This window comes from Zonotrichia leucophrys, chromosome 19, assembly GCF_028769735.1.
Source record: "Zonotrichia leucophrys gambelii isolate GWCS_2022_RI chromosome 19, RI_Zleu_2.0, whole genome shotgun sequence".
In the NCBI taxonomy this organism is placed as follows: domain Eukaryota; kingdom Metazoa; phylum Chordata; class Aves; order Passeriformes; family Passerellidae; genus Zonotrichia; species Zonotrichia leucophrys.
In genome coordinates this window covers 4,205,320-4,226,252 of record NC_088188.1, presented here as the reverse complement: position 1 = coordinate 4,226,252, position 20,933 = coordinate 4,205,320, and the positions used below count along the sequence as shown (strand labels likewise).

Below are 20,933 nucleotides of genomic sequence, written 5' to 3'. Positions count from 1 at the left end.
TTGTCTGTGCTGGGAATAGCAGGAATGGTGCAGCAAGGACAGAGAAACCTGGTGGGAGCTGATGTCCCAGACTGGGGCCAGCAGCAGCAGCTCCACACACCAGGGCACAGCACAGGCCAGCAGGGAAACACTCCTCAGGACACCAAGGACACTGAGCAGCACCACACCAGGGACACTGACCTCACACCTGATTAACCCAGGAGCCATTGCAGATAAAAATTCTAAGCATCTGAGACTTTCAAGACACCGTGACATTTAAGATTCTTTTTTGAGTATTTGGTACAGTAGAAGCTTTCACTCCTCAAGTTGAAAAACAAACCCTTTCTCTGTCTTTTATTTGTTAATTAAATGTGTTCATTGTATTCAGATCTCATTTTTTTGTGCATAATGTTTTGCCCATCTGTTTGATTAAAAAAGAACCCAACCACCCAGCTTCATTAAGCTAATTGGATGCATTCAGCCTTTGGTTAATATTCTGAAGTAGTTTACAATTATTCTCCCCAGTTATTAAATCTCCTCTGAGGATCTTATTTTCTGTACTAGACTCTTTATTAGCCAGCACTTGAGCTGGACTGAGTTTGCCCACTCTTACTCACATGCAAACATCCCACAAGCTCCCTTAATGATATAAATTTGTGCTTAACCTGACACTCTTCAGCTCACCCTGACCTCAAACCACAGCATCTTCCTCCCTCTGGACGAGAGGCTCAACACTGCAGGAGAACAATGAAGCATTAAAGAGAGAACTACAAATTCTGTATCCTGTGGAAGCTCCCAGGTGAAATTTTAAAGGGAAAAACAGTCTCAGAAAGGCTCAGGACTGCAGTCCAAGGTGGGCCATCCTAGAGGATGAAAAGTGACACCAGCTCCATCAGTGTAGCAATGGCTTGGCCACGTGGCATCATGTGAGTGAGCCTTGCTGGCAGTGCAGTGAAGGGTTCTAAGCCCTCTTAGGATTCAAATTTCTGTAAAATTTGTGTCAGGCAATCTTCCTGCATCCTGCACCTCCAAGGTGTCCCCAGGCTCTCTGCTCCACCACAGAGAACCTGCAGTAGCTCTGAGGCTTGCTCTTTACCCACCTCACCATCACTGTCCATTGCTTCTCCAAATAACCCCAATTGTGGCCATCAGTGCCCTCCCAGCCCTGAATCAGAGCAGTCCCTGCTGACCCTCAGACGTGGTCACAGGACAAGGATTCTCCAGGACCAAGCATCAAGGGCAGGAAAAGGGAAAGAATGGCACAGGAATGATGGCAGGAACGAGACTGAAGGTGAGAGAAGCAGCATAAGCCACCTTGTCCTGTATGAGCAGAAGTAATGAATGGAGCCCCTCACTTTTCCCTCACCACATCTTCCCCCTCTACCTGGACATCCATTTCCTTGAAAACTTTAACAAATCCTTGCAGCCATAATCACTGCAAGACACTTGAGTCCAGGAGGACAAAGGCTCCAGAAGCTGATGGATTGCAGAGTGAGAGACAGGACTGACACACAGGGATGCACAGCTTGAGCTTCACACAGGGTCTCATTTCAGAAGGAAAACAGATTAAATAAATTAATTTTTTTACAGAAAGCTCTGATTTGCATGGTTCTAGTCCTACCCAGCTCTAGCTGACACCAGGACCTTCGATGTTGAGAGGGAGCTGCAAGAGATGAAACTTTCCCCACATGTGCATTATGGAACTGTGACTCTGTTCCCTCCTGAACCAGCACCAAGTTTGAGCTGGAGGTCAAGAGCTTCTAGAAAACAATCCAGCAGAGCATTTATAGGAAAAGCCACACTGAGTTAAGCCATGTATGCACCCTGCCCTGATTTCTAACAGTGGCCAGCAGTGGATGTTGGGAGGAGTGCTGCTGCTGCAGAAACTAAGAGCTTAAAAATAGTCACAATAATGAGGAACAGTTTAGAGTTTGGCCTCCTGACAGCACCTCCTGGCTTCAAGCAGTCACTCAGGGAGCCCTGACAGAACATCTGAATTTGTCCACAACCCACCTGAAGCTATTTTCTCAGTCTCCACAGCTCTGTGGGCAATTGAGTTCTGCAGCATGACAAGCACTGCTCAGGAAGCACAATTTGTGCCACACCTGCCAGACAAACGGGAGTTCAGACATCCCAACACCAATTCCACAGGGAGAGGACAAACCACACACACACCCCCATGACCACAGCCCAGGGTCAGCAGGAAATGCCCAGGTTAGAAAATGATCTCTTCTATTTGCTTCTGCAGCCCCAGCCCAGCCTCTATTGCTTGTATTTACAGCAAACAGCCACTTTCCATTCTCTTGTTATAAAAGGTGGTTGCACTTGCAAGAAATCACTTGGAAGTAATTTAAGGGAAGGAGGAAGAAATTTAGAGGTTGAGGCAGCTGTGATCTGACATAGGCTGACCTGGCACCTGAGGAGAACCTTAATGACATTTCCTTCCAGCCAGCCTGTTCTCCTTGGTTCACACTCTAATTAGCTTTCCCTTTCTGACATCCAGGCAGAAAGCCTAGACCACACTTGAAAATTTGGCCACATTATTACAACTTTTCAATAGCCTGGCAACAGCATCAATTAATAGAGAGCTCACTGCCCCACTGTGCTTAATGCTTTAAGAAAGGCAAGCTTTGCCTCAAAGGGCTTAGAATCAAAGCAGGCTTTAAAAATAAAGCTTAAATGTTGTAGTTTAACTTGGCAGGCAGGTAAACACCAAACAGCTGCTTGCTCACAGATCCCTCTCCAGGAATGGAGGAGAGAACTGAGGGGGCAAAAAAAGTAAAATTTGTGAGTTGAGATAAAAACAAGTTAATAGGATATAAAGAGAAAATAATTAATAACAATTTAATTAGAATATACAGAACAAGTGATGCACAGTGCAGTTGGTCACACCTGCAGACCTGTCAATGGATACACTGCAGGAGAGGTGGGATGATCCCCAGCTTTTGTGGAATCTTATTCAGCTAGAATGAACAGCTCTGCAGAGAGGGCAGGGATGTGGGATCAGGATTCATTCCCAACAAGCTCTGCCTCCCTCCCTGAGCACGTGCCCTTCCCCTGGGGACAGTCAAAATGAAAGGGGAAGCACCAAGAGCTGCCTCTGAGGTCCTGGGAAACATAAACCAAGCTGCTCTTCTGCATCTCCCATCAACAGCAACATTTCTTTAACTTAGCCTTCAAGGGAAATTACAATTGCCAAGGACTTAGACTGTTCCTAAGTGCCACCAGGGACGAGGTGAGCTCTGCTGCACATGGTCTGAGCTAGGCCTGAATCAAGAAATAAAATAAGCAGCGCTGGAAAATTAATGTTGTTAGTCAAACTTGGGAGCAGTGCTGGCTCTCAGCCAGGGGTTACTCCAGATGTGCTCCATGTCCTACCCTGGGTTTTGGCTGCTCACTCCTCACTGTTCTCCTCACACATGTCCCCAGCAGGGACAATGACCTTGTCCATCTGTGAAAGGGTCACAGGTCCCTTGTGGAAAACCACAAGGCTGCAGATTTCCAACAGGAAAATCCCAGTGCTTTGTCACAGACATGTTTTGTGAAAAATCCTTTCCTTAGGAGTTTTTCCTCCTGAGAAGCTGCGAGGCCTCAGGAACAAAACGTAAACAATGATTATCTGCTGCTGTGGAATGCAACAGGTGTATCTGTGATTGGTCTCATGTGGCTTTTTCTAATTAATGGCCAATCACAGTCAGCTGGCTCAGACTCTCAGTCAGTCACAAGCCTTTATTATCATTCTTTTTCTATTCTTACCTGGCCTTCTGATGAAATCCTTCCTTCTATTCTTTTAGTATTTTTAATGTAATATATATCATAAAATAAGAAATCAAGCCTTCTGAAACATGGAGTCAGATCCTCATCTCTTCCCTCATCCTGAGACCCCTGCAAACATTGGGGTTTTCAATTTCAATTCCCTGTTTTATTTATCCCTGATATATTTAATTCAGTGCTTCAATTCCCTGATTTTTTTTTTTTTCAGGCTGAATCCACCTCCTGCCACAGAGCCCAGTCACATTCCTGAATGCCTGTTCAGCCACAGGGCAGAGCCATGGGAGGGGATGCCCCATCGCAGGCAGGCAGAAGGCAGCAGAATCCCAGGGAAAGCTGTCCCCACTAACCCAAGGAATGCAGTGAGGTGGTGGCTGGTCCCATGTCCCTCCCACAGTGTGATCTGTGCCAAAGCTGTAACAGCAGCAGCAGCCCCACAGCATTATGTAAACTACAGATTTCCATCCTCCAGTGAAGCCACTGACACCCACAAACCCAAAAATCCCTTCAGTGGTTTCTTCCTGGGATCAGCCAATGTGCCAGACAGCCCAGGGCCAGGAGAAGGATGCACCTGCCTATGAGAGACCTGCAGCAGCACACAAATGCACTACAGAAGGGACATCTACCTGAAATTTGCTCCTCTCACTCCCAAGCCTCCTTGTTTTCCTTAAGATTATGCCTGCAGCAAAATGAACACATTACAGTAGAAATTTTACTCTTAATTTGTCCCTTGGGTGTTTTGCTGACCCTACCAAGAACTATATTTAAATGTGCAATTTCCTGGCTAGACTCATTTGCAGTCCCTCCCCCCTGGCTGCCTGTGCAAGTCTGGTCCAGAATCCAATTAGCTACTACCACCCTTTAAATCAAAGGAATTACACTCAAACAAGAAAAATAAAATTAAAGATTTTAATTACATCATTATTATATGTCTAAATACTCACAATTTCCATGCTTTCTGGGAGGTGGTCTCCAAAGACTAGAAAATGACAAGTTTCCAAAGCAGACAAAACTGCAGCCAGAACAAATAATTTGACAGGAGACTCTGGCCAGCCCAATCAGCAGAGCATGTTTGGTTTGACACAGTGCAGAGCTGGATGTGGGACCTGCCTGGCACCATGCAAGGAGCAGCTGCTCCCCAGCACCTGTGAGAGGTGTGGGGAACCCAAAGGCCTCCAGCTTCTCACAGGAAGGAGCAGCTGCATTCCATCTGGCATTAATGCAGGAATCTGCTTTCATCAGCATCAGCACCACCCTCCCCAGTGCCCAGGAGCTGTTCCCATTGCAGCTCCCAAAGTACAGGAATTGCTTTGCTTTGCTCCTCTCAGTCCTTGAGCAGCTTCAGCTGGTGCCAGTGACACCCAGCAGGGCACAGGAGCAAGGCAAGGAGGATGTGGGCTCCCAAGGGCACATCAGAGGGGTGTTTATTCCTTTCCCTGTCACAACCTTTAATGCTCCAGGTTTAGCAGGTCAGTTCACAACTGTGTGATGCTGTGGCTGCTCACATTTAACAGTGACCTCAGAGTCCCTTCTGGACAGGCTTTCCCACCCCCTGCATCTCAGCAGCCTGAGCTGCAGCTCTTGGCTTCCTGCCTGCTCCAGGAGCTGCTCAGCAGATCCCCCAAATCCTTTGGCTCTGGTGAATCTCTGCAGCCAGGGGATGAGGCAGGGCAGGGCAGCAAGAGCCAGGCACTGCTGGGCTGGAAAACATCAGAAGCTGATTTTGTTCGGCTCAGACTTCCCAACTACCAGCACTGCTCAGCTTGGGAGATGCCAGGGGCACAAAGAAGTTCAGAGGAGGTCAAGGACTTTGGAATAGCCAAGCTGCTGCTGGAAATGGTGTTTCTCAATGCCAGCAAATTAGGAGTGGCTGGGATGAGTTTGCTTCAAGGTATCAGCTGTCAGGTCCAAGCAAGCCTCAGCTCAGTCCATCCCAAGCAGTGCAGACACCTGCACCTGCTCCAGGAAAGCACTCAGGCCCCTCAGGAGCCACCCTGCCACCAACCCAGCTCACTGCAGAACTAAACAACTCCTTTGGGTGGTGGGGAAGATGAAACAGGAAAGCCTTACAAATATGATTGTCTGGCAAAAGATTTTGAGAATATGGAAACTATAAGTGAGACTGAAATGAAAGCAAGCTTTGAGATACCTCAGTTACTGAACACCTGGAAAACAATGGTGTGGCTGCTGAAGGTGATCCCCTTTTGATGGAACAACACCCTCTGCTTGCAGACAGATCCAGGGGTCAGAGCAGACCCTGCAGCTTGGCAGAAGGGGCCCAAAGAGGAGTTTTTAGGGTTTAAAATGTAACACAGTGTGGTAATGTAGTGATTCTTACAAGCTGTATGTAAATGCTGTCGGATTTTTATATTGTACTAGATTGGTTAGTGAGAATCAGAATATTCAACACAGAAGATGATTTATTGTATTGTAATGGGAACTTTGCTCTCTTAGCTCTGACTCTTACCCCTTTTACTCTTGTATGCTTTTACTCTCTTCTCTGGGCCCTGCTCTGAGCTGTGTTTGGCAGCTCCCAGCAGGGCCCTGCCCCCAGGCCCTTTGCAACAAACCCCAAGTTCCAGACCTGGCTGCAGAGATCTCTGCTCCCCATCCATCCCAACCGTGCTACCCCCGCTGCTCCTACATTTGGGCACAGCTCAGCCTCGTGGGCAGTGGAGCAGGGAGGGTTCAGTGTGAGGCACAGGCTTCTTGCCAAGCAAGCAGAACAACAACTGCAGAGGCACTGAGTGATCCACAGGAGATTAGGTTGGAAGGGACAGCTCCAGACAGGCTCCAGTCAGTACACCTGCATGGTGGGACAGGGGTTGCTACAGCACTGCCAAAATAAATGCATTGAAACACGGTGGTGCCCTTCCTATTGAGGGGAACAGATAGACCAGGACATGGACAGGGCTGTCAGACACTTCTGCAGAAAGCCATCAGCTAGGAAAACCAAATTCCCCAGGTGGTGAGCAACTCTGAGCCACCTTCCCCTTCTTTTGCAGGCAGCTACACTGACAACTTGCAAAAATACTCCACAGAGCTCCCTAACCAGTTTGATGGTGAAATGTCAGCACATTTCTAGGTTAATAAAAAGCTGGGGCATGGGAGCAGAGAGGAAAGGAAGGAGATTGATTGTCTTAGACAAAGAGATTGGAATGGATTTCACAGCAGGAGAAGGTTTCAGGGCAAGGAAGAATTTATTCATACCTAAAGAGCATGGAATATTAAAGACTCTGGCTTTCATTTGCTCCACAAGGCCCGAGTGGAATGAGACTCTCAGCACTTTGCAGTAACCACAAAACATCCTCAGTGAACCCAGGTGGTTTTACCCAGCTCACAGCAAAACCTCAGAAATACCTTGGCACTGCAGCCATGGCAGCAGCAGGAGGCTGGTGCACTAGGCATGGAGCAAGAAAAGGAGAGCAGGGAGAGCTTCCCCTGCCATTCTGGGCAGGCACTGAACCAAAGGCAGCCCAGCTTCTGGAGTCCAACAAATGACATCTCTTTAGGTAACACAGAATGTACCCTGTGCATCCCCAGAGCAAACAGCAGTGCCATTTTTTGACTCAGATCTGGAGGTTCATTTGCCATTACTGTGGCACTTCAGTGTTATCACCTGGGCCTGATGCTGCACAGAGAAAATGCTGTCCCTGCTGTGAGGTTTATGCTCTGAGCACAATAAACAATGAGGCAAGCAGGCAGATGTTTGGCTGAGCACAAGGAAAGTGTTGGTTTTGCTCTTTCATTCCTTTGGTGGCTGAGAGGATGTGCCACACAAGAATCAGTTCCCACAGGTGGGACAATCTCATATTGTCCTCTTGCATCTCTGATAGTCACACTGCATGAAAGACAGATGCAGTGGCATTCAGGTGGTGTACAGACACTTTTCAGCTCCTTGGAAACAGCAAATTCTGAAAATTAACCAAAAATACCAGTTCCATTCTGTATTCAGACTTAAATCAATCTAGCTGGCATTAAGGAATGGACTCCCAGCAATTGCTATGAATAAAGCATGCCTTTGCACCATTCTTCAAGGCAAATTACAAGCACTGCTCACATCAAACTGCATGAGAAAGGACACAGCCCCCTGGAAGAGCTGCCTGATCTCTCTAACCTGGGAGTGCACATTAATAACACAGCTGAGAACACTGAAATTCATGCTCACTACTACCACAGGACAAGCAGAGCCAGAGGCCCTTGTTCTCACTGCTGTAACAATTCACATCCTGCTCACACCCCAGCCCTGAGGGGACAGGTCCCTGTTCCCCCTGCACTCAGCAAGGACTGCCCTAACAACCTGCACTGGGACATCCTTCGCTTTCCCAGCCCCATCTGTCAGCCTGGGGATGAGGTGCTGACACAGAAGGGCTAAAGGTCTCATCTCAGGTCTGTTTTACACTCTGCCTGCTAGCCTCAGGTACCATTAACCTTTGTCAGTCAAGCTGCCTGGCAGCCACAGAAAGGTCAGCCCAGATTTCAGCATCAAAGCACTCATAGTGAGAGGCCAGCAGATGACTTTCCTGCCCTCATACTGCACTTGGAGCAGGCACACCATTAGCAAGCAGACCCAAACCCTTGGTTCCAGCACAAATATCCCAGAACACCACTATCCAGACAGTATTTCCAAACCAAGTGTTAGGAAGTGTCAAAATTAAGACTTGACTCATTGAAGTGGTTGGCTTCCACATGGGTACTGTAATAATTTGTCACAGGAACACTGCCCCAGGTCTTCCTACCTTTCAAGTACCTTGATTTCTCTGGCTTAAGGTTACCTCTTCTACACATCACCAGTATCCAAACCCAGTTCTCTCTCTGTTGGGAAGGATGAAAGTTTGACAAGAAAGTCTCACAGATATGTGTGCTTAACAGAAAGATTTTTGAATGTAGAGTCTGATGAAGGAATAGAGATGGACACAAGTTTTGATATAGAAGAAAAGAATTGCTGAGCCAGATTTACTGGATAACCAAGGAGGCAAAGGGTGTGTTAGTTAGAAGGGGTTTTTATGACTTAGAGCAAAGGATAAACCCACCCCAAACAAGATGATGTTTTTACCAAGCAGAAAGAGAGCACAGGCAAACAAGTCAGCAAATGTTGCAGGTAGAAAAAAGGTCTCAGAATTTTCTACTGCAAGAAAACTGAAAAACAACTTCTAGCTTAAACTGTAATGTACTGACTGTTAGTGATTGGAGAACAGTAACATGAATATGGTAATTACAGTAGTTATGATAGGAAATAGATAAAAGTTAAGGTACAGATTGGTTCTGCCATATTAAGATGCTCAGCAAAGAAAAGTATATAATGCATTGTAACCTAAACTCAGGGTCTCCAGGGCTGCCTCCAGCTGGAGCTGACAGCTGTGGGCCCAGCTCTGTCACCCATGACTGCTGTAACACCTTGGATGTAATAAATTGCATTTTGAAGAGCTGCCTGGAGTCCCACATCTCTCATTCAGGCTCTTACATCTCTCCTTCCCTCGCAGTTTTCCACACTGACCTCTAAGCACTGACAAAGGACAGGGGAGGAAGCTCTGAAGCAACAGAACCCACTTCTCCAAGGCAGCACTCAACTCACTGAGGGGCAAATTCATCCTTTTTCTTTCATGCTGCCATCAGTCAGTGCTCACACACTGCAGGAGGAAGCCTCCTTCCCTAGAGGAGTGTGGTTCATGCTCACATCACATCCCTGCCAGGCTCCTGATGAGCAGGCAGCTCACACATCCTTCAGCTCCGTGTCCACAAACAGTCAGGACTCCATGGGCAGGCTGGAATGAGGGAGAGGGAGGGTCTGGAAGCAGAAACCCAGCATGGAGCAACAGCTACAGACCCTCCTCTAGGCAGGGGTCCCTTTGAGCATCCCAAATTCCCTCTGTGACACCACATTAGAGCAGCAGAGCACACAGGGGCCACCAGCAGCATCCAGCACATGAGGAGGTGCAGGGGCAGGAGAAGAGCTCTGGCAGTGCCTGCGTGCTGCCAGCACCATGGTGAGGAAGCACAAAGGCAGGAGGTAGTTGAGAGTAACTTTGACAGGGCTGGACTCATCAGCAGGACAGCAGGGGAGCTGTGATAATTAGAGGCAGCCTCAGGTAGGTACACACATGCACACACTGCTCTGCAAAGCTGTGCTGGCTCGGTTTTTTTGCTACTGCTGCCCAATTCCTTCAGCTTTATCTACTGTAGATGTGACAAACTCCAATTGTGGGCTTCAGAGGGCTGTGCCCATATTATTTGTGTACAGCAAATCCATCCTCAGCACCTCTTTTGGGGGTTTAGGACTCACTTCTGTTGTGTGGAATGGAAATCTGAACTACTGCTGGGAGTGGGAGAGGGAAGAAGAGACAGGCACCCACGACAGTCTCATGACAGCAAAACACTCTTGGAGTTAATAAATACACCCTGCAAAAGCAAAGCACAACCAAGACAAACCATGGAGTGGGTGGTCCAAGCTCTGCTGCACTCCCAAGACTGCAAGGCAGAATTGTGACCAATCTCTGCAGCAGAGGCAGAGCTGAGGAACAGCAGGAGGAGAGCAGCAGCACCTGGCTGGGAGCAGGGCTCCAGCACAGCTCTGAACTGCCACACACAGGCACCACAGCCCAGGTCAGCAGGGCAGGATGATCTCACACCCCTTGGGACCACTGATTCACCTCCATCCCAGCCAGTCACAGATACAACACTTACACATCCTCAGAAAGTGTCATTTAGCCTGGGTTTCCCCAGCACTCAATGCTCTGTCCTCACAAGGTCACAGTGTCACTTGGCTGAGAAAAACAATCAGCACACCCCAGAAATATTCATGGGATGTTGCACAGGAGATGCAGGCTTCAGGGACCTGCTCTCTTCCACCTTGGCACACAGCTCTGTGCTCAATCTGCTCTGCAGACAGGACTCTCACCAACAGCCCAGCTCTAAAAAGGACAGTCCTCACTTCCACTGCTGTGAGTGAGTGAGTGCAAACCACTGGAGACAGGGAACTGCAGAAGGCAGCAGAAAAAGTGAGGCCAAGAATTTGGCTCCACTGCCCTCAGGGAAGCAGTTGCCACATGGCACCAGGAGCAGCAGAAAGGAAAGCTGGACTTGCATGGCTTTTCTGCTTGTCCAAGGCATACACAGAGACTACAGCCCAGGAACAGGAGGAAGGATATGTGTCTTGAATATATGTCTTTCATGTCTGAGATGCTTGTCTGCATCTCAGAAAGATACATATTCCAGTGCTGCTCCAGCACATCACAGCCTTGCTGTTTACACTCACACCAGAATAATTAGAGCAGTCACTGTTAAATAGCTAACAGCTTCACCATCAATTCTCTGAACAATACTGAAGAATTCATCACAACATTTCACAGCCACCGCTCTGCAGAGACACTGAAATCACCCCAGACACAAGCAGCCTAAATTAATCCCACAGAGATTCTAGCAAAAACTACAACTATTTCAGCAGTACTCACCCAAAAGTAATGCCTTCCCAGGGCAACAACCCAAAAGAAACAAGTCCTCAACAAACCACACCTTATGCACAAAGCATGACTCAGCTCATGCACTGGGTGCCATCAAGAAATAAAACACAAGGGTTTATACTCAGCCAGGTCCACTCCCTAAAGCAGCAGCTTTGTGGGATATGAAGCTCCCAGCTGCCATGGGACAGCCCTCCCTTTCAGCTGCCAGCCTCAGCCCACAGAAAAGCTGTGTCCTCAAAAGGGTTTGGGCTTTCAGGAGAACTTCCCCATCCAGGGACACCAGCACCTGAAAACAGCAAGCAAAATTTCTCCAGTGTCATGTACTTGACATATGACATTTGTGCTTCTCCCTCTGGTTATATCCATATCACTTGTGCCAAAAATATAAAATAAAGTGAATATCTAATATATAAAATAGGTACGAATATATAAGATATATGATAAAACTGAAGAGTGCAATGAAACATGAAAATCTTTCTAAAAACTTAAACCAGTAGAAGTGACCAACAAATCCAGGCTGAAAATTCCTAAGCGGGTTAGAACTGCAAGTTCTGCAGTCCTTGACTGCACCTCAGCATCAGTGACACAGTCTATAAAATCTTTTTCTGTGATTAAGGACTCAATCCATGAAGTCACCACCTGTGCCCAAATACACAAGCCTGAAACACCCCTGTTCTGAAGGGCTGGAACATGTACTCACACCTCACCCACCAGCACAAACCAACAGCCACCCTCGCACTCATGGATGGAAATCACTGTGGCTCCTTCCCACCACACCATCTTTCAGATCAGTATCCTCCACTTTATCAGTTATTAGGGTCTGTTCTCTTTAGAAGGTTTCAGATACTTTTCTCCAGCCATGCTAAGCTTAACCACTGTCTTAATCAAAACAACATGCTTGACCACATGGCATTTTTTTGTATTATCCACTTACCAGCTGTACCTGACACTTTATCCATCGCAAATATCCCTACCCAACCTTCAGACTGCCTCAATGACTGCATTATGTCAACAGTTGATTTGCACACTTCAATCATTCCCTCAGCCAGCCACATTCCCTTTTCAACCACTTATTTTTGGTGACTGGGTTACCTGCCTCCATGCTGGATGTTTGCTTCTTAAAGCAAGTGACACCCTATGCCCCTCTCCAAAAAAATGGAAAAAAATACTGAAAATCAGAGGAACAACCATAAAGACATAAGAGGAAGAATTTTCACAAGGGTTACTGGATACGTGGTTGTCCTCAGAGTTGTCAGCTTTGCTACAGTTTAAGACACAAGCCAAGAACATTTTATCTCATGCCAACTCTGCACTTGGCTTTTAGGCTGACAGCTCAGCCTTGCTTCCATCCCAAAGATGAAGGGGTAACTTGCTTGCCATGGCAGAAGTACAGCATACTCTGGCTGTGTGGAGTGAAGGGGAAACTCACAGCTCTGAGCAATGCCAGGACAGGTGAGGTCCTCTGGCTGCTTCACTCCAGCAGCACCTGCATGGGCAGCTCTGCTCACCTTCTCTGAGCCAGGAGCTGTCCTGGGAACACACACACCCCCCCACTCCAACCCACAAGAGCCATCCCAAACTCCTGGAGAAATAGCTGGAGACAGCTCCAGACAGAAGGAACTTCTCACCAGCAAACACAGCGTCCCTCAAGGAAAGAAATCTGTTGGGACTAGGTGGCCTGGCACCTGCTGTGACTTAAAGCCCAGCCTTCAGCCCATACCAACCCATGACATGCTTCAGCTCCTTGCTGGAATGATAAAAGCCTGGTGCTTACTCTCCTGGTTGCTAAGATCTGACCTTCTCCAGGCAAAAGCCAAGGGAGCAAGCCCAGGAAAGCAAATTCATTGCTCTGCCTGGAGTTTAATCCCATTCACACCAGGCACCCAGCCCGAGCACAGGGCTCACACACAAACCATGCACAGGACACGCTGGAGCACAGCCCCAGCACGCTGGCTTTGGTTCTTCTCTTCCAGCAACTGAGATAGCAGCGCTCTGCTCGCCTTATCCAGTTTGGAAAGCAACACTTCAAAGCCATCCCGTGTCAAACTCCAGAACAAACTGAAGCTGCCAGAAATGCCTCCCAGGGAGGAAGTTAACACATGATGGGAAGATTAATGTGGAATTGCAGGCTACTGTAAACAGAAAAGCAACAACTTCCTATTAAACAAAACCTTCTCCATTGAGTTACAACTCCAACAGAATGTTAATTTTACCTTCATCAGAGCAGCTGAAGAAAGTTACCATTGCAGGATCAGCACTTTTCCTTGCTCACAGCACAGAGAGCTGCAGGTTATTGTCCCTCAGGGCCAAGGCAAGCAGAGAGGAAGGTAAGCCCGTCTCACCCAGCCTGGCTGCCAGGTGTGCGCTCCGGGACACGGCCGGGGCAGCACAGCACGGCCCGGCCCGGGGTAGGGCAGCTCGGCCCGGAGCAAGACAGCACGGCCCGGCCCGGGGCAGGACAGCACGGCTCGGCCCGGGGCACCCACCCACGAGAAAACCCAAACTCTGAGGAGCTCAGGCCGATCCCAAGGGCAGCAAGGAGGGTTAGGAAGCTGTGACAAACCTGCACGGAGCTCACCGCACTTCTCACCTTCTTCTCTGCCCCCTCGAGAAAAAGGCGAGGGATAGCTGGCACTGCTCACACTGCTCAAAACCCCAGCTTTCGGAAGGATTTAATTTTTTCCCATTTATTTTTGAGCTCGGTAAAACCATCACCTCCGGAGCCGCAGCTGCCGGGCGCATCCCCGGCCGCGCCGCAGCGGCGGCTCCCGCAGCCTGGGGGATGCGGCGGCCGCCCGTGTCCACCGGCGCCGACCACCAGGTCCCACCCGCGTCCCCTCCGCCGCCGCCGGGACGCTGCCCGTGGGCTGTCCCCGCGGGCTGTCCCCGCAGCGCGGCACTCGGGGCTCGCAGCTCGGGGAGCTCCGATCGCGGGGGTCGCCCCGTGCCGGGGGTCGCTCACCTGCGCTCGGCGCTCCCGCCGGGTCCCGCCCGCCCCGCGGCGCCGCCGTTCGCGCCGCCCGCCCCGCCCCGCATTGGCCGCGCGGGGCCGGCGCGCGCCGGGCCCCGCCCCGCCCCGCCCGCGCCCGCGCCGCCCATTGGCTGGGGGTGGCCGCGCCTCCCGGGGCGCGCGCGCGTGTGGCCGTGAGGGAGATGGGGGGTGAAGGGGGTACGTGGCGAGGAGGCGCTGGGGTTTGGGGCAAAAAGGCTAAAAAATAAAGAAAAAAAAAAAAGAAAAGAAAACCAAACCGAGAAACCTTTTTTTTTGGGGTGGCGTGTGGTGTCCAGCCAGAAGCGCTGGGTGAAAACACGGGGCTTTTTGCTAATCAGAATCAGTGATGTTGGGAAAGACCTCTGAAATCGTCGCGTCCAGCCTGTGACAGATCAGAGCACTGAGAGCCGCATCCAGGCAAAATGACTCCCCCATCTCCATGGGCAGCTCCTTCCAATGCCTAATAATAATTTCTGCAAATAAATTCTCCCTAAATATTCCATAATATGTATGATCAGGTACAGTGGAACTGGCACGATGGGAGCGGAGGGCCCGCCGGCCCCGGGCGGAGGGAGGCAGCGTGAGGAGCTCAAAGATCCCGGCACATGGGTATCCCCTCACCCAGGATCCCGGACACGGGTGTCCCCTCACCCAGGACTCTGGCACACGGGTGTCCCCTCACCCAGGATCCCGTACAAGGCTGTCCCCTCACCCAGGATCCCGGACACACGGGTGTCCCCTCACCCAGGATCCCGGACACGGCTGTCCCCTCACCCAGGATTCTGGCACACGGGTGTCCCCTCACCCAGGATCCCGGCACACGATGTCCCCTCACCCAGGCTCTGTCTCTAGAGTAACACCCAACCCAAATATACAGTTCCTCAAGTCTTGCTGCAACTTGCAAATCTTGCACACCACCTGATCCCACTGCTGTTCTTCAAGGAATTCCTACAAGCAGATGCCCTCTTTGGTTTGGCTCATATTTTAGCTATATTTTTCCCTCCCCGCTCTCTTTTACCTTCTTGACTCGTGGTTTACTGTACCCTGTGTCGCGAGGTTCCCACTGCACCCAGCAGTGAAGTGTTTGCAGTGGCATTCTTGAAGATGTTGATTTTGTGACAAGTGACTGGTGGCAGGACTCGCTGGGCTCTGCTGTGACTCCAGTCACAGTCAGGGTCCCCGCCAGGAATCTTGGATTTAGCCAGAGAGCTAAATGGATTAAATCCACATCCTGACTCAACCCACTGCAGACTGCTGCTCCTTCCTGCTGTGACAACAAGCAGATAGAAATGCCTGTGCCTGCTTCCAATGAGTCTCAAATAATCCTCTGCTTTGGAAACAAATTAATTCCTTACCATGGGTTTCATAACTCGAAATAACGTATAATAATGCATCTTGTGTTTACTACCAATTTTTTCATCTCCAAAAAGCTTCCCCTGTTGAAACTGTGTTGAGAAAAGTATCAAAATGTAATTAAGAGGCACTATGCATTAAAACAGCAAAGTCATCTTGTAAGCCTAGCAAAGAGCATCATTATTTTCATTTACTCATTCTGTGGGTATATTTATTGTAGCCAGCTACAGTCTGCTGCTGTTTGCTATGTGCATCCAAGTCTTACTTTTCCTGCAGAAATGTGCTTTGTCACCCTGGCTGGTCACAGGCAGCTGAGCAACTCTCTACAGATGAACAGGTTTATTCAGGACTTGTACCCTTTCACTTCCATCTAAAATATTCGTGCATCCTCTTTGCCAGTTTTCAGTCAAAACCACTTGGAATTGAGATGTTACGTGGTTCAAATCTTGACTACTAAAGAGTCACTACAAAGGGTTGTGTTTTCAGCTCTTCACAGAGAAAACCCAGCAGAGACCTTCCATGAACAGGAAGCACTGGGGCAGTGAAGGGCTCTTGGGGCAGGTGAACAGCAGCATGATAACCAGTGAGAGGATGGCAGAGCCTGCTGCATTTTAGGATGTCCAAAAACATGTAGATGTGGCACTCAGGGACATGGTTTAGTGTCAGTGTTGGTTGGGTTTGTGGTTGGACTTGATCTCAGAGGTGTTTTCCAATCAAAATGGTTCTGTAATGGTCACAGCACAGCAGAGAGCTCCACCTCCTTGCCTGTGTGTTGCAAAGCTGCTGTTGTGTTCCAGCAGCTCTGGATGTCAGGAATGACAGTGATTAGACATCATCCCAAGGCAGCCAGCAGCCTGAGCTCCTGGACTCTGTGTTTGCCTTGGTGGACTCTCAGGAAAAGTAAGACAAGCCCATGAGCAAAAGCAAAACTTCCTCCCAGGCCTGAGGGAAAGCCCCAGCAAACTCCTTGTCTGCCTGGAGTATGTGCCCACCAGCCAGGAATGTGCCTGTGCCTGTGGAGGGGCTGTGCTCGTGTGGCTCAGGGTGTGAGAGACGCTCTAACAGACCATAACATGTAAGCCAAGCACTGACCTGTTTCACAGAGGCTTTCAATGCTATCAAGTAGGGCCTTGCTCATGCAGGGCCAACTCAGACTCTCCTGAGCAATGAATGAACCTTTCAGCCTCCTGCTCCTCTTGCCTTAATTACTGTTGAGGAGGTTTTGCAAGGGTTTCAGAAGTCATTTGGACTGATTCATTTGGCTTTGAGATGTTTATGAGATGCTGACTGTTTAGAAAGTGCTGATACTTGTCCCCTAAGGATCTACCTCCTTTAGCACCAGGCAGTTTAAATCACCAATGAGTGATTTAAATCACCAGATGTCTGAAGCACAGTTTAGCACCAGTATCAAGATTTGAAACAATCAAATCTGGCAAAGACTGCGAGCACTTGATTTAATGTAATAACCTGGTTGGCTCAGCTCAGTCAGAACGTGCTGTTTCTTCCAGAAAACAAAAAAACCCCAAACAAATCATGTGTCTCAGCTTCCCTTTTTGTCATACAGAGGTCATTAACTGCAGAACAGTTGCGGCCAATGGAAAGAGAGTCACAGACAATGTCTCTCTGATGCTTAAATGGCTATAACAATGTTAAATTAAGACTTTGATATTTCTGTTCAATAATGATTGCGTATGGCTGGTTGTTAACTGATTTTGCATGGTTTTTGGGTGCAAGGACTGGGAATGTGTTTATTTAACCTGTCCTTGTGTTCAGTCCTGAGGTGAAGAGTTTATATTTCCCAGGCATGTCACTAGTACATTTAGGTAAAAAAAGATTTAAAGCCATCCTTTTTTTAGGAAATCTCTTAGTGCTTCCATAAAGCTGAGCAGGATCTGTACTTGGTACTGGTAGGCAGAGCCCTGTTAACTGGAGCAATCCTGATTCACCCCAGCTGAGGAGCCCATCAGGTGACCAGGCCGTTGCTATATTCAGAACCCATTTGGACAGTTTTGAATTTTACTCTTTCAAAAATAAGGCAATAAAGCAATTAGAAACAAATAACAGAAGGAGAGAGCACTTCACCAAAGGCAGCCAAAGATTATAGCGTGGCATAATTAATGCAGGGCTGGCAGCAGGGAAATGGGCTGTAACAACTGCACTGTCCCTAGCAGAGAGGCTGCAGGCTGAGCTGCAGATGTCAAATGTTCAAATGGCCAAGAAGCTCCTCTTGCCACCCAGCACAGTCTGGCCTGAGAATGCCCAGCTGTGGGACAGAAGGAAATAAAAGCATCCTCCAGAGCTGGGAGGATATGCATGTTCCTGCCAGTCCTTCACTGTGTGTCAGCCAGAGGATTTATCCAACTGAAAACATGCTCCCACAACAAAAGAGAAAGGGAAATAGTGTAACCAGAAAGGCAGGAGCTTTTTTTAGGGAAAAATCCAAGGATGTCCTAAGAGGAGAACTGGGTTAAAAATATCAGGGAGTCTGCTGTGCCAGGGAAAGAATGAGTGGGCTTAAAGATAGGAGAGGCTGCACAGGAAAGGAGTTATCTACTTCTTGAGTGTTACTCATTTTAATTTGCCTTGTTACATGTCTCGAAGCACCAGGTGGAAATCAGGGCTTCATTGTGCTGGGAATTGAGCACAAACATAATGATTAAATGTTGCCAGTTCTGCAGAGATTGAAATATAATTCCTCATCTCTGCTGAATCACTAACCAGCATAATTATTGCCAAATAAGTTTTTCTGTAATTGCTCTTCTGGAATATCTGTGCTACTGGATTTTTTCAAGATAACCCTGCCTGAGGGAGTGAAAAGATATATCTGTACAAGATCTAACCTAGTAGCCTTTACAGATAACAAAAGCTGGTCAGAAGCAGAAAATTCTCACTACATTTAAATCCATGTTCAAAAATTCTTTGTTCATATCTTGGTTTTTGTTTGTATAAAATGGGAATAGTCACACTGGACTCATTGCTTACTTTTGTTGTCTAACACCCATGATCAAGGCAAGAGTCCTCTGTCAGAGGTTTGGAGCACTGACACCATCACATACAAGGGCTTGTTACTGCTGATTGTAAAGAGTAGGGATTAACTGGATAATATAGATTCTTTCTTGTGTGTTTTCTGGGACAGTGCTTGAATTGCTGAAAGTTCCTTTTCTATTAGTATTTTCCTATTGGTTAATAACTGTGTAAAAACCAAAATGCAATCAAACAAAGAGTTAAAAAAACCCCCCAAACAACTCAACCCTCAACTGGCCACAACATGAATGGGAAGTAACACAGCACACTGTCATTGAAGGGGCTTTGACACGATGACCAAATCCTTTGGGATTCTCTAACACTTCATGCTGCTGCTCAGAGGGCAGAGAGCAGCAGGACACGCTGGCCACTTCCTAACTGCTTCAAATACAGTTGTTTTCTGGCCACAACACAAAGAAATCCTTCTGTCTAAGAACAGTAAATTCTCCCCTGATCCTCAGAGCAAGATCAGGTCAAACCAAGAGGACAGGAATATGATCCTGCTGGTCACCCACATTTCCACACTGAGAATTACAACACCAGGCGTCTTAACCGGTCTGCATTTCCATTTGTGAGGCTCCAGCTTTTAGCTGCTGTGTCCTATCCTGCATTCAGTAATTTGTGTGAGTTTTGACAAACTGGAAGGTGTGGGGAGGGGGCTGGGAGCTGCAGTGCTGAAGCAGAGCATCTGTGCCAAGGAAGGGGCTGAACAGAGCAGCCCTTCCTCCTTGGTCTCCAATCTCTGGCCCTCACCTCCAACCCCTATGGCAAAAGAAGGCCTGAAACAAGTGCCACGGGCTTTCCCTGCCTTTTCATACAGCAGAGGGGACCGGTGTATGTTAAAATCTGATACTTGCTCAGTTTCCTCCAGACAGCCATTGCTGTTTGGCACCCACCTGGGAGCCACAGTCCCTGGCTTTGAGGAGGAGCTTGTTTGAGGGAAAGAATCAAAATTGCAATATCTCATCCTACTGGTTGCAGAAATGATGAATGAAAAGCAAAGCAAAGGATCCCCAAAGATTGTACATTTAAAGAAAACAAGTTAAAGAGATGAAAACAAATCCTTCCATGTTTTTTAAAGCAGCCTTGGGACTTTTAGGGATTCCAGCTCAGAAGTTTAGAATAGCAACTAGAGGGGTTCATTTACAAGTTGCCTTTTCCTGATTTCATATTCTAATTCTTCCTAGGAAAGAATAGGGACTTTGTATTACAAGCAGCTTGAAAGATTAAGCAGGCAGAAATCCCGCAGCTCTACCTGCAGCTTTGCATTTGTTATTTTAAGTTTTGACCGGAGATTGACCCGGTGTAAGTGGGTGCTAAAGGTTACCCGAACACTCTCACTTCACTGTCTATGAAAAGTGGATTTTCCCCAGTCCCTGTGAAATGGTCTTGCAGTCCCCTCTGCTGGTGGCAGCTTGCTGGGGAGCTGCACCGTGCCACCACATGGGACCTGCTTGGTTCTCCATGGAGGCTGCAGGAGATCTCCCAGGGCTTGGAGATCCCCCAGCCCTCACTGAACAGGCACCGACTCCTCCGGAGACCAGGAGGTTTCCCTCACCCTCCCTGCATCCTTCGTATGAGCACCTGGCACCTCTGACACAGGGCAGCAGGAAAAGGTTTTTTTTCACAGGAAAGGGTGAAAAAATTAACCATGGATAACCTTACAAAAACCCACTGTGCCTGGGAAAGCTGAGGGATCCTGCTGAGGGCAAATGATCTGGCCCTGGGGAATGTATGGCTTGATGGTATGGTTTGAAATGTTTGTTGAGCTTATGACCAAATATCACCTGCATGACTTTAAGGCACACATTCTTGTGTCCCTGAGAGCCCAGAGCAATGCTGCTGCAGGCTCTGGCAGCATTACAGCCCTACAGCTTCTCCACCAACTCTGCCATGGCCACTGGGATCCACTTTCAAGGCAACCAAAGCAACATTTTCCCCAAGGAGGTAAAAACAGACATTCAGAGACTATGCGGAAAGTCAGCATTGATGTGTCCTGGAGAATGGAACAGGGCCAGCAGCACAGGGCAGGGTTGGCTCGCAGGGATGTGGGGTTTGAGCATAGCCCATGATGTGCAGCTGCACGTGCTGAGTGGTGCAAATCTTCCAGCACAGAGGTGAAGTTCAATTCCTGGATACAGAGAGCACCCAGGAATTTGTGAGGCTGCTGCTGGAAAAGTCTTCCTGATCAGCTCACACTGACCAGTGTGGGCAGTGGAGGCAGAGCTGGCACAGGACAGTGGATGGCCATGGCTGGCAGTGTGCCAGTGCTCCCTGCCAGCCAGCCTGTCTGAGGAGGAAACCCAAGTGACAACTCTGATAACAGCCCCTGCTCGTGGCCAGAGGCCCAGGGG

The 20,933-nt window shown here is 48.4% G+C and overlaps 1 protein-coding gene across 5 annotated transcripts in view; it reads right to left on the bottom strand.

Annotated features, from left to right (window-relative positions):
* CAMKK1 (calcium/calmodulin dependent protein kinase kinase 1) overlaps positions 1 to 14,229 on the bottom strand; it is a 96,552-nt gene extending 82,323 nt beyond the window's left edge. For 2 of the 5 annotated variants that reach the window (XM_064729081.1, XM_064729076.1), the window contains exon 1: positions 14,173 to 14,229. The gene's annotated coding sequence lies outside the window, so the exon portion shown is untranslated. Of the gene's footprint in view, positions 1 to 4,376; positions 4,430 to 4,694; positions 4,727 to 13,800; positions 14,149 to 14,172 lie in introns of those variants that run through there. The other 3 variants (XM_064729077.1, XM_064729079.1, XM_064729078.1) reach the window with 3 other exon arrangements.
* Positions 14,230 to 20,933: the final 6,704 nt, after the last annotated feature.